We start from the raw sequence: 12411 nt of genomic DNA, 5'->3' as shown, positions 1-12411 counted from the left end.
TAAATCTCAGTTTTAGGGACTTGAATCTCAACTTTTACTCTCACATTTCACAAGAATTACTTGTACTTGTAAAGTAACAATCATGTTAAAGATGCGTAGTGGTATGCCATAAATATATAAATAGAAGAAAACACCAAAATATATGTAAGAGAGTTGCTATCCCAAGCTTCTGCATAAATTTATGAGAGATGCTATATCTATAACATTTTTACAACAAATCACAGGTAGTTAGTTGTTATTGGTTTAAATTTCAAACTAACGCTAAGATTACTTTTTTGCCCCAACAATAACAATTAGTAACAACTTGCTACTTAGGATTTGTTGTAAAAATATTGTAAACATATCATTTCTCTAAATTTAAACATATTTTTCGGGTCTACTACTACTTTTAAGGATCCTACTTTCCATGGAAAAAAAATATCTTCGATAGAATAAGAATATAGGAAGCTGAGAAGAGACATTGAGAACATTTGCACTGGAATTTGAGTTTTCTCCTCGTCTCTCAATCGACACGCTAACTTAGGATAAGTTTGAATAATTATATTCACTATTTTAAAAGTAGTATTCCTTTCTCATACATAATAGAAAGCTTCATTGATTAAATCATAATGAAATCCACTTTTTCGATGTTATGAGGAAAAATTATTGCTCTCCAAGTATAGGATTGGGTGCATGCTTTCCAATTCATCTTAATCAATGTATGATCATTAGTGCAAGGTATGTGAACATATTGTTGATTAAAGAGAACTAGCTAGGTTTCCAGAAATAGAAAGAGCTAGGTTCATATCATTTGAGAATGTGATGCTAAGTTGTATATAGTGAAAGAACCACTTAATGTTTTAATGGTGGGATTGATGCATGTATCAATTGCGAAAAGTCGTCTCGATACACAGTGATCAAGTTAATCTCATTGACATATATGCTAGTAAACGTAGATAAAAGTTTCTTTTCAAGTGGTCAAGATTGAGAGAATAAAGCTAGGGTAAGCCTTTAATCCCATATATATATATGCTAGTAAACGTATATAAAAGTTTCTTTTCAAGTGATCAAGATTGAGAGAATAAAGCTAGGGTAAGCCTTTAACCCCACAGAGAGCAAGCATTTTTCTAAGTGGAGGTACTTCTGTTGGGAGAGCATATCCATTTTCTAGAAATATATATACATAGACATAAACCATTTCCCCCATGAGGTTCCGTACGTTGTAGGTGTATTACGGGGTACATCTCTTTGGCGAGTTGGCATGCCACCATTTTTGTTACATTCTCATGTGAGATCAGGCAACATTCTCTCTATTGTGTTCATGCCACATCGCCAAGGAGATTTGCTCTGCAATTCATCTGTAACTCTTGTCAAGAACGCGGAACGGTTAATGTTCCGGATTTGAATGATTGAGTTGCATCTTTTTTCTGCTAGGAACATGATTTGGGCACTTGAAATAGCAGGGTAAGCACATATACTAGTAGCCAACGTGCTCCTAAATCTTCATCTATCCATGCATGACTCAATCTATCATGTGTAAGCTCACAAAACCAATTGATTACATTGCTTACTGTCAACTTCTTTTCATTTTTCATTTCTTTATTTTTATTGGAATCACTTATGTTACCTCCTTAATTCATTCAAAGAAAGAACAAAACCAATATATATGTATCATTTATCAATGGCAGAATGGCTAATCTTCCATATTTATATGATTGAGGTGTATCTTTTTTTCTGCTAGGAACATGATTTGGGCACTTGGAATAGCGGGGTAAGCACATATACTGGTAACTAATTAATGTGCTCCTGAATTTTCATCTATTTATGCAAGACTCGACTTTACGTGTGCATGCTCACAAAACCAATAAATTACATCTCTTATTGCCAACTTCTTTTCAATAATTTGTTTTTTATTGGCATTACTTATATATGTCACCTCCTTCATTGAAAGAAAGAACAAAACCAGTATGTATCATTTATGAATGGCATTATAGACTCCGCAAGCCTATTTTCTAATAGACTCAAGGCCCATCAAATTTTCAATTTGAGAAACAAGGCCCATCAAATTAAATTTTAGCTTGTTTTTTAATTAATTATTTTTGAGAATGCATTCTAGCTTGTTGCTTTGATATATTAGTACAAAGTATGCAATAAAATTTATAAATACTTCATTTTGTTTCAATTAGTATATATAAATATCATTTTACAATGGATTCATGCTGTATTTAGTTTATTTTTCTCTTTTAACTTTTTGGATTAAAATCTTCTAAAGTTCTTAGAGTAATTCCACCATGAAGTTTTTAAAATTCTATCAATCCATTTTGAAATAAGTGGATATATATATATTTGGATTTTAACATGTCATCAAAATGTTGACTATCATCTTTTTGATATATATTTAAATTATTAATGATATGGTAAAATGCAATCCACTCATTTCAAAATAAATGAATACAATATTAGGAATTATATAGTGGAATTACCTTAAGAACTCTAGAACATCCTTACTTCCTACATTATCAATCTTGAAGTGTTAGTTTCATCTCTACAGTGTTTATTGGCAATATAGAATAATCTATCAATGATGGATTTCAAGATCTCCCAGCTAGCTTCATGTGGATACTGAGGGTAGATCAAAGGGTAACGATGGACTAAGAAATTTTCATTTTGTTGCACCTCATGGAATACATACGAATATACGAGAATGGGAGCCAAATTTTACAATGAAAGTTTATGGTGTTGGGATAAAAATCAATGAGCAAGCCAAGAACCTGGAGCTTTCACATTGAATTGATACATACATATGGCCTCTTTTGTAAAGAAGTATCATTAGGACAAGTGACATAGCACTAACGAAATTTAATAATGAAAGAAGGTCAAGAGAAAGCAGAAATTCATATGCTTCATTATTTGGGAATCATATTCTCATTTATTTGTTACCTGGCCCAATGACTAGATTATACTATAATATCTCTACTCTATCGAATGGACATCAAGAGCTTCCAACTGGCAAGTCACAACTCACAACTATTGAATGTGTATAAAATTCTGTGGGTGTTCAAAATACTCTACACTACTCGATCAACCACAATTTGTCACATGTCATTTTTTTAAAAATTAAATAACAAAAAAAAAAAAAAAAAAAATCAAATACATGATATATTGTAGTTGGTGAAATATAAAGCGAACACTCCAAGCTTGAGAAATCATTTTTTTTTTTTTAATAATGATAATTTAATTCTATGGGTTTTGCAAGTAGTTGAAATTCGTGGTTGGACAACTTCACTATTGTGCAATAAGCTGGTTATGGAAGATTAAAATAAGGAAAGAAGAGTAATCAACATAAAGAATTTACATGGTTATTCAGCAGTGTAGTTATGTTCACAGGGCGGCAATAGGGATAAAGTTTCATTATAAATTATGGAGATTACAACAATAGCACAAGGGCAATCTTATAAAAACCCAAACACCAAACGCATCCAAAGAGTTCTCTTAAAAAGATATTAGACAAGAAATAACAACAGGTTTTTTTTTCAAGCGGTTGCCTCTCTCAATATTGCGGCATGCACCAATTTGACAAAACATCCCAAAGCTACTATTTTCACTATTAATTCCCTTTGCTTGAGATTTCTCTTCCTTTTTGAAGGCTCTTGTTATAGACTTCTCATCAAATACCCCTAATTACCAACTATTGGATTCCAAAGCTTGTAGCCTTTTACCATTTTCTCAACTCGAGAAAAATATAATTCTTTGAGTTTGAATTAGGCTTTGACCTGTCTTTACTGGGAATATGAACATGGGAAGGACACTTGTTGATACTATATTTTGTTCAGTCTAGATTAGCATGCCAAAATACCAGTTTAAGCCCTAAAATGCTAAAGACTACACTTTTTAACGTAAAAAGGAAAGGAGTTACATGAAATTTTTATATTTATCCCAATTGGATGTTGGATAATTAATTTTAATGATTCAAGAGTTCAAAATCTCAAATCTGCCAATTTTGGCTAAGTTTGACCAACATCAACTAACCCTAATTATAACTAGTAAAAATATTGACCAACCGATCGAGATAAATTTTGTTCCATCTTAAATATCATGAAATTAACTTTAAAAAGATAGTTCATGGGCCAAAATCAGAGTTAAAATGGATGAGATATTATAAAAACATCAAAATCCTGATTAAAAAAACTATTTAATTAATTTTTAGGTTAAAAGCCTTTTTTGGGGCGTTTTTTCACAATAAACTATATAAATTTAGCCATGAGTGTGAAAGGCATAAATCACATTAAAGTATGATGGATTAGATATGCTACCAAAAAAAAAAAAAAAAAGGCATGACAATATCCCCTTCGGATTAGGAGGAATTCATTTTCCAAGAAAGGTGCTACACAAGTTTTTGCACTGCATCATCTCTCTTCAAAGGGCAAGATCTCAGCAACCGTAACTCCAAATTACATGAGTCCAGAACTTATGGAAACTAGAGATCCATACTTTCCTGAAAACGTAACTCTAAATTACAAGCTTCTGAAATCCTCTAAACACAAGTACGAAAATAGGATTGGAATATAGTGAAACCGAGAAAGGAAGAAAGAAGGGCATTCTAGAAGAAATGATGAGGTGGCTGCTGGATCCCATTGAGGGAGCCATCCATCCCCGTAGGTTTCCCCCTCATGGAGATGCCCCACAATTTTGTTTAAATACTCCCTCTCCTTCATAGTTGTACATACAAAAAAATTTCCTATCTCTACCCAACTCTTTAGGATTCTCTCTAAACCTCACTTCTCTCTTTTTCCCTCTCTAGGCTAGATCTAAAATCCCTCAAACCCATAAAATTCAACAACCCCTTTTCTTTATTTCCTCCTCCAAAACCTCATAGGTAACCTTCTAATTTCTTTGCTAGAGCTTGAGTAGTGTAGCCATAATGGTCAAAAATTGTCAAAACGTAAATCGTATCGTGAATTGGAATATATTATAGATATGCATATATAAAAGTTATATTTATTATAAATTAGAGATATATTCAACTAATATCCAATTTTGTCATTACTTATGTAATAATATTTAACAAAGCTAATTAAATAAATCAAATTAACATATGTTAATACATACACATTCAAATCGATTAAACTCAGAAGTGATAATACATGGCATATGAGCTAAAATAATATATATTTTCATTATCTTACTTAATCAACTCCATCCAAGTTAATTTTATCATGTTCATCATCTTGCAAAATTATTTCTTCATTGACATTTTCTTCATCTTCATCAACATTTACTATCTCATTTCTTGTTCTTTTATTCTAATATTTTTTCTCTATATTTCTTCTAGGAATTCTAGCTTCTTAGACTTATAACAATAAAAAAAAAAAAAAAATTATATTTTCATTTTATACATTATTCATAACATAGAAAATAAATTTGCAAATATGAAAGTGAAGTATTAAGTGTGTAGTCCAAATTTTGTAAGAGAAAGAGAAGATGGGAAAAAAAAAATCACGGACATTTTATTGGACTTAATTAAATCAAATAAAACTACAAATTTTAACCCAAAAAAAGAAAAATTTCATGCCACATGTCTATGTATCGTACAATATATACGATTCATATGGTACACATCTATGGACGTATCAGATTATTCACGAGCACTTATGATATGTCCTTATGATACAGAACTTTTTGTGTATGATACAATACGTTTCGTATGATATACATATTGCGTATCGTACAATATTGATAACTATGAGTATAGCTACTACCGTAACTACTTCCTTTCTATTTTTCTTTGTATATACATTCTAAATCTATGAAGTTCATTTATTTTTCATGTTCTTTTATTTATTCACTCTTTAAATTTATGTATTTAGTTTCATTCTGTTTGTTTGCTTTAGACCCCTTAAAGCAGATTGTTTAACTTAATTTATTAACCAAGTAATTACTTAGGTTAATTATTCAGATCTAGGTTAAACAATAGTAAATCATATCATGCAAAGCAGCGGAAAATAAAGAACACCACGATATGATAATCTAGGAAAACCAATGAAATGAACTGTCTCAAGGTAAAAACCTGTGGATGATTTGACCTAGCTATTCTTAAGGTAAAGCAAATCCACTATAAGATAATCAAAGTTTTTACAATTAGATTTAACCCTAAATCTATTGCTACCTCAAGTAGTAACTTACTGACACGACTACCTGTAAGCTCCGAATCCATGGACTCCTTCCCTTCTTGGACTTACTGCAACACAAGCGCTCACGCTTGTGACTTTGAGATCCCACTCAAAAGTTTCAGATCACCTTCAGTTGTTGATTTTTGTAGCAGCAACTAAGTTCTACCAACGCTTGATTATAGATCTTTCTTTGGTAGACGCTTATGTACTTAGAAGGTACAACACCTCTCAGATCTCACAAGGAGTAACACACAAGTCTTCCAAAAGTCTTCAAAACGTAGCTAGGGTTTCCCTTTTATATGTAGACAAGTTGGATTGAAATCCTAAATGTTTTCGCGAGTTTGGGCCTTGTTTTAAAATTCTGCAGAATCTGATTTCTGCGATTTTCGATCTATCGAGCTTGGCAGATTCTAACTCTTCTTTTCTGCAATTAACTGAAACTTGAAGCCTGAAACACACATCTTTGAGCAATGCCTAACATATAGACTAGACATGTTTTATTCTTGTTTTGCCAACACATACAAAATAGAATTCTAAACATTTAATCCTAAATCTTTAGAACCTAACAATTTCCCCATTTGACAATCCGTGACAAAACATACATACAAAATGAATTGCTCAAAACAAACATCAGCCCAATTACAAAGTGTTGTCCTAATACATTTCTATCACAACTACTAACTATTAGTTGCTAGTATAGACAGTAGCTGTTGAAAGAATTAACTTGTAAATTCCTGAAACATTGAAAATAAACCATAAATGCGTGTGTGAAAAATACAGTACAAATCCAAAGTACAAAATCTGATCTTTAATTCACAAGACATATAAAGATAGACAGTAATATCATAATGAATAAACTCATCATCAATAACTATCATAATCAAGAATCACATCAATGTTTGTGAAATAAGAACAGTAGAAATAAATATTTATATAACCACATAAACAAAAAATTATCAAAGTACAAAATCTCCCCCTAAATACAAAATCTATCCTACTCCCCCTTTTTGTTATGTATTGCCAACACATACAAAATAAAATTCTAAACATTTAATCCTAAATCTTTAGAACCTAACACATGCTTTTTACTTTAAGGCTTTTACATTTGTTTTCTTTACAGTACTTGTCATTTAATTTCCTTTCTATTTACTTTCCTCGTCTCACTTTTTCTTTTGTCTTAGAAGGTTGTGTTCCTTAACGTTTTAAAGGAAACCAACCTTCTATCTTGATTATTTCTCATATTTTAAATCAATATGGTGAGTGGAGGTTTATTCTTTTGCACCACAATTTTGATTTTGTATAAGGATTTAATCAAACGGACAAGTTGTGAGTTTTACCATATTGCTGATATTTTTGAAATCTTGATCTTGATAGATTGAGCATGATTCGGGTAGGAGTCGGAGAAATAAAAACTTTACTTTCGAGGCTTATTCGATTGAGACACGAGAGGAATCGAGGTTAAAGTCGAGCCTATAGAAACTCTACTTTTCTTGAGTTATTCTTACGCAATCTTTGGATCTTCAACTAGATCTTCAATCGCCACTTTAAGATACATCAAAACTCGTGACTAGACTCACAATCTGACACATTTCTTAATATATGGACCTAACAGAATGAATTCTCGATGGGCACACTGTATCGCTTGAAGCCATATATATTTAGTGCATTTCCTTCATCAATGTGTGACACATCGTTGATGAATTTGAGAGTGCGAATGGTCAAGATACCTTGCGTGCTATGCAGAACATAGAATAATGAAAATAGATCATATGCTGGACCATTATGAAAATGCAGCCTCGAGTTTTGGCAGGCACAAAACAACTTTTAAGCTGTTTGCCAATGTCGATAGGCATATATCGAAAGAGGATGTGTAGAAGAAAAAGACATTTAAGAACATGCTCTGGATCTTCCATCTTAAAGCACCCATCATTACTTTTTATTTTTTATTTTTTATTATTTTTATTTTTTTATATATATATATTTTTTATCTTTCTTGGTTTACTGAACCACTTTCATTTTTCAAATGTTATAGTGAAAATAAATATTTATATTGCTCTCCTCTCCATTTCCGTACATATTGAAGTACTACATGCATGAGGAAAGAGAAAGAATTAGGTTTGATATCACGCAGTGGCTACAGGATCAGAATATGTATTGCGATTTGCGAATTTCCTTTCCAAAATCCTTTTACAGAAAAAAGAAGAAGGAACATATATATTGTTAGCCAAAGTAAAAAGTAGAAATAATATATGCAGTGACGGAGTCGGGATTTGAGTTGAGGGGGGCAAAATTTATATATGATATACGCACTTACACAAATTTATGTGAATATATAATTTTTGAGACCAATTTGAAAAATTTAAAGCTATTCATTCAAATACTAAGTGTAATTAATGTAATATACAAAAAAAAAAAAAAAAAATCTACAAAAAAAGCTTATTCATAATATTGTATTTATCTATTGAGATATTTTTAACATGAGTGATTTATTTTTTTAAGTTTTTTTAGAGCCAAAACTCAAGTGATGAATGAAACTATTAATAATCAGATAGATACTGAGTGCAATATATGTGAATTTATATTATTTTGGTTAATGTGTTCTCATAAAATGTTCAAATTATAATATGGTAGGGACAAACTAACAAAATTTCATTGCAAAGCATCTAATGGAGGACTTAAGGTTCCTCAATAATTCATTTAGAAGTTATGCTCTTTTTTCATAACCAAAGAAACAAAGTGGCATTTAATAAACCCAAAAACAAAAAGTAAACAAAGGTATTTAATAGCTAAATGCATTTTTCCACCCTAAAAAAAAAAAAAAAAAAAAAATAAGGGTATTTTTTGGGCGAGCCTCCACCCCCCCTCCTCCCCCATTTTATAACCAAAGAAACAAAGTGGCATTTAATAAACCCAAAAACAAAAAGTAAACAAAGTTATTTAATAGCTAAATGTATTTTTCCACCCTAAAAAAAAAAAAAAAAAGGTATTTTTTGGGCGAGCCTCCACACCCACCCCCCCCCCCCCCCCCCCAAGCTATGTATTTTTTCACCCTAAAAAGAAAAAATAAAGGTATTTTTTGGGCAAGCATGGGGTGACACCACCCCTCGCCTGCCCGCCCTCCCTGAGACCCCCTTGAATATATGTGCCTCACTTGGGTACGATACAAGCATATTGGACTACGGGCCCATGATAATGCAGCCTCGGGTTTTTGCGTACACAAAAACAACTTTATTAGGTCCATTTGGCTGGCCTGGCCTCCCAGCCATGGAAAGCGACATTTCTAGGAGGAAGAGATGTAGTGAGATCGAACATGCTACAGGATCTTCCATTTTCTAAGCACTTGTAACATTATTTGTCTTAAGCAAATGGAGTCATTAATTTTCACATTTTCTCAGTCCTACTCTATTTTTCTTAATGTTGGAGTGAAAGTACATATTTTACTTGATTTCTTCCACTCTTCCTCGGTTAAATATTAAACTAGTTGAGGAACAAAGGCGGATAAAAGCGTTAGCATTGAACTGCCAAAGTTGATTTAAATAGATTTGTCGAATCTCCATTTATAGAGCATTCTTCCCAGTAAGAAAAAATAAACATGTATATATTGTTTCTGCCATAATAAATTAATAACCAATTATCTGCAGTCACGGAGCTAGGTTGAGGTAAAAAAGACCGTGTCCCACTTTTTTTTTTTTAATAAAAAAATTGTTAATATTCCCCTTCTACATTTCATGGTATTGAAATCTACCCAGACAACATACAGTTTGGCCCTCTAGATACAATCACTCAAATTGTGTGTGTTTGTTTATTCTTTAAGAAATACAGTTTATTCTTTTTATTAATTAAGCATAAGATTTTTTTTTTCTCCTGTTGGCCAACTGAAGAAATTTTACTTGATTATTCATTTTTCTCTTTTTTATGAGGAATGACGGAACTTACAAAGGAATAAAAAAATAACAAAACATTAGGAAGGAATAATGAATGCAATTTTTTTTTTATACATATAGTTGGGATGAGGAAATTTGAACAATTCATAAATGTCTCTATTGAAAATATTAAAATGTATCAACCTGAATGAGTGCACAATTAAATTAATAGTCTTACATTATAGATAATATCTTCAAAATATTATTTAGGATGTTTTAATTTATTTAGTATTTTCTATAAATAATTCCTGTATATTTATCTTAATTAAATTATCAGATACAAATGTCAAAACCATCCATAAGTGACACCTGATCAAAAAAATGAATTTTATTTTGTATGAAGTTTTAATATTTATCTCATTTAGTTCTAAAAAAACCATATATCTTTCTCAAATAGCATGCTTTTCTTTAAAGAAAATAAAAATAACATTTATATTTGTAAAATATTTATTCCAACTTCTAGTCTTCTATAGTACATGATCTCCTTTACAAATCTCCCCCAAAAAAGCTAAAAACAAAAATGAAAAGGAAAAGAAAAAAAATTAGCGATTGCCGGTTATATGCATCACAAAGAACCGTTCACAAACTAATGTTAATTATTATTCCAGATCATTGGTGTTTAAGAATAAAATCTTCAGAAGGAATTCTTTAAATTTGAATGCGTACCATAAAGTAGTAATGCTTTATTCTATAAAGCGATAGAAAGCCTTCAATGACACAGAACAGGCATTGTGCCACAGGATATGCTTCTTATAGTTTGCTATAAATAATCGGTCTATTGGTCATAACTCTGCAAGGTTAGGTGCAGTTGCATTACAGGGCAAAATCACCATTGGCAGGCAGCAACTAAGACATGTAGCTCAGCCATGCATTCTTCTAGTGTGCCTTCTGCCAAGGGCGATTTGCCCGGCAATTCTACTGCGCGCAGTTTCACTTCACCAAGATCCTATTGTTTATTGTTCAGAGGGATCGATGCAAATTGGCAACACATGCATTCACAAAAGTTTAAATTTCAATTATGTTTGCTTTAGTTCACGATCTGTTGCAGGACATATAATTGTACAGTCCCTGCACATGTAAAATAAGTAGTTTGTATCAGAAATACGCATGACAACTTTCATGCAACAATGCAGAGCTGGCCCAAGAAAGTTTGAGGCGTAAGGTGAAAATTTTAAATGGACCTTTTTATATTTCACTTAAATAATTTTTAGTTTATTTTTTATTATATATATTTTATTTCAACTTATTATTAATTCTTACTTATTATATAGGTTAATTTTACAAAATGACATATTACTAATAAAAATAAGTTATTCAAACATTCATTTATTATATTGTTTAAGTGACATTGATTATATTCATGTCACATCAGTTTGTAAGCTTTTTGTCGTAAAATTTGTATTAGCTTTAGCATTTTTCATTCACTTAATGGTGATTGGGTTGTATTCTATTAATTTTTTTTTTTTTAAAAAAAAAGCTAAACTTACTACAAATTTGACTATAAAGAGCTTACAAATTGACGTGACAATGAGGTAGCATTTCAACAACAGAATCAATTGAGTATTGAATTACTCGCATATCAATTTATAGGATCTATGTAATCAAACTAGTAATATACTAGCATAACTCTAATATTTTAGGGTTTCTTAAGAGTGGGAAAAAAAAAAGTAAACGTAACTCACATTTTTTATTTTTTCCTTAATTACCAAAAAAAATAAAAAACCTTGCCACCCTCGTACTTGGGGGCCTTCTATGTTAGGGGGCCTTAGGCCATGGCCTAAATGGCCTAGGCCTAGGGCCGGCGCTGCAGCAATGCATGACCCGAAGTTAATAAGCTGCCAGAAGGTATCTGTGGCAACTCGTTTTACAATTTTCTTTCTTATTGTCAATGGTTTATGCGTATGTTTTTCAATAATTATACTTCCACTTGCAGCTTTAATACTAGGGGATAGCTCAATTGGCTGGCAACCAAAACCTATGAAGCAGAGGTTACAAACAAGCTCCCTTTAGAGACAAAGACCCATGTATCCAATATATATTGTAACCTTTTATGCTGCTATGAATGCCCTTAAATTATCTTTTGTTCTTCTACAAGGTTTATTTGTTATCTATTCCTGACCCACGACAAAAAAGTGATGACTTGAAGTAAATAATGTGGTTTTTTATTCAATTTCATTTCAATATTACAACAACGCTTTTAATGTACTGATGTTCTAGCCAAAGTAATCTGTCACTCTTAATTGATTTTTTGGTTTTGCCGTGCTGTTTTAGCTGATGGATGCATTGGGTTGTTATTGCCAGATCACATTTGAAATTCTACAATGCAGATACCCTTAATA

At 31.6% G+C, this 12411-nt stretch overlaps 1 long non-coding RNA gene across 1 annotated transcript; it reads left to right on the top strand.

The window, feature by feature from the left end:
* Nucleotides 1–10880: 10880 nt before the first annotated feature.
* Nucleotides 10881–12153, top strand: LOC126729109 (uncharacterized). Its single transcript, XR_007656507.1, has 2 exons — nt 10881–11234; nt 12006–12153. It is a non-coding gene; the product is annotated as an uncharacterized LOC126729109 (long non-coding RNA).
* Nucleotides 12154–12411: the final 258 nt, after the last annotated feature.

This window comes from Quercus robur, chromosome 5 (assembly GCF_932294415.1).
Source record: "Quercus robur chromosome 5, dhQueRobu3.1, whole genome shotgun sequence".
In the NCBI taxonomy this organism is placed as follows: Eukaryota; Viridiplantae; Streptophyta; class Magnoliopsida; order Fagales; family Fagaceae; genus Quercus; species Quercus robur.
This window is presented reverse-complemented; position numbering and strand designations above follow the sequence as displayed.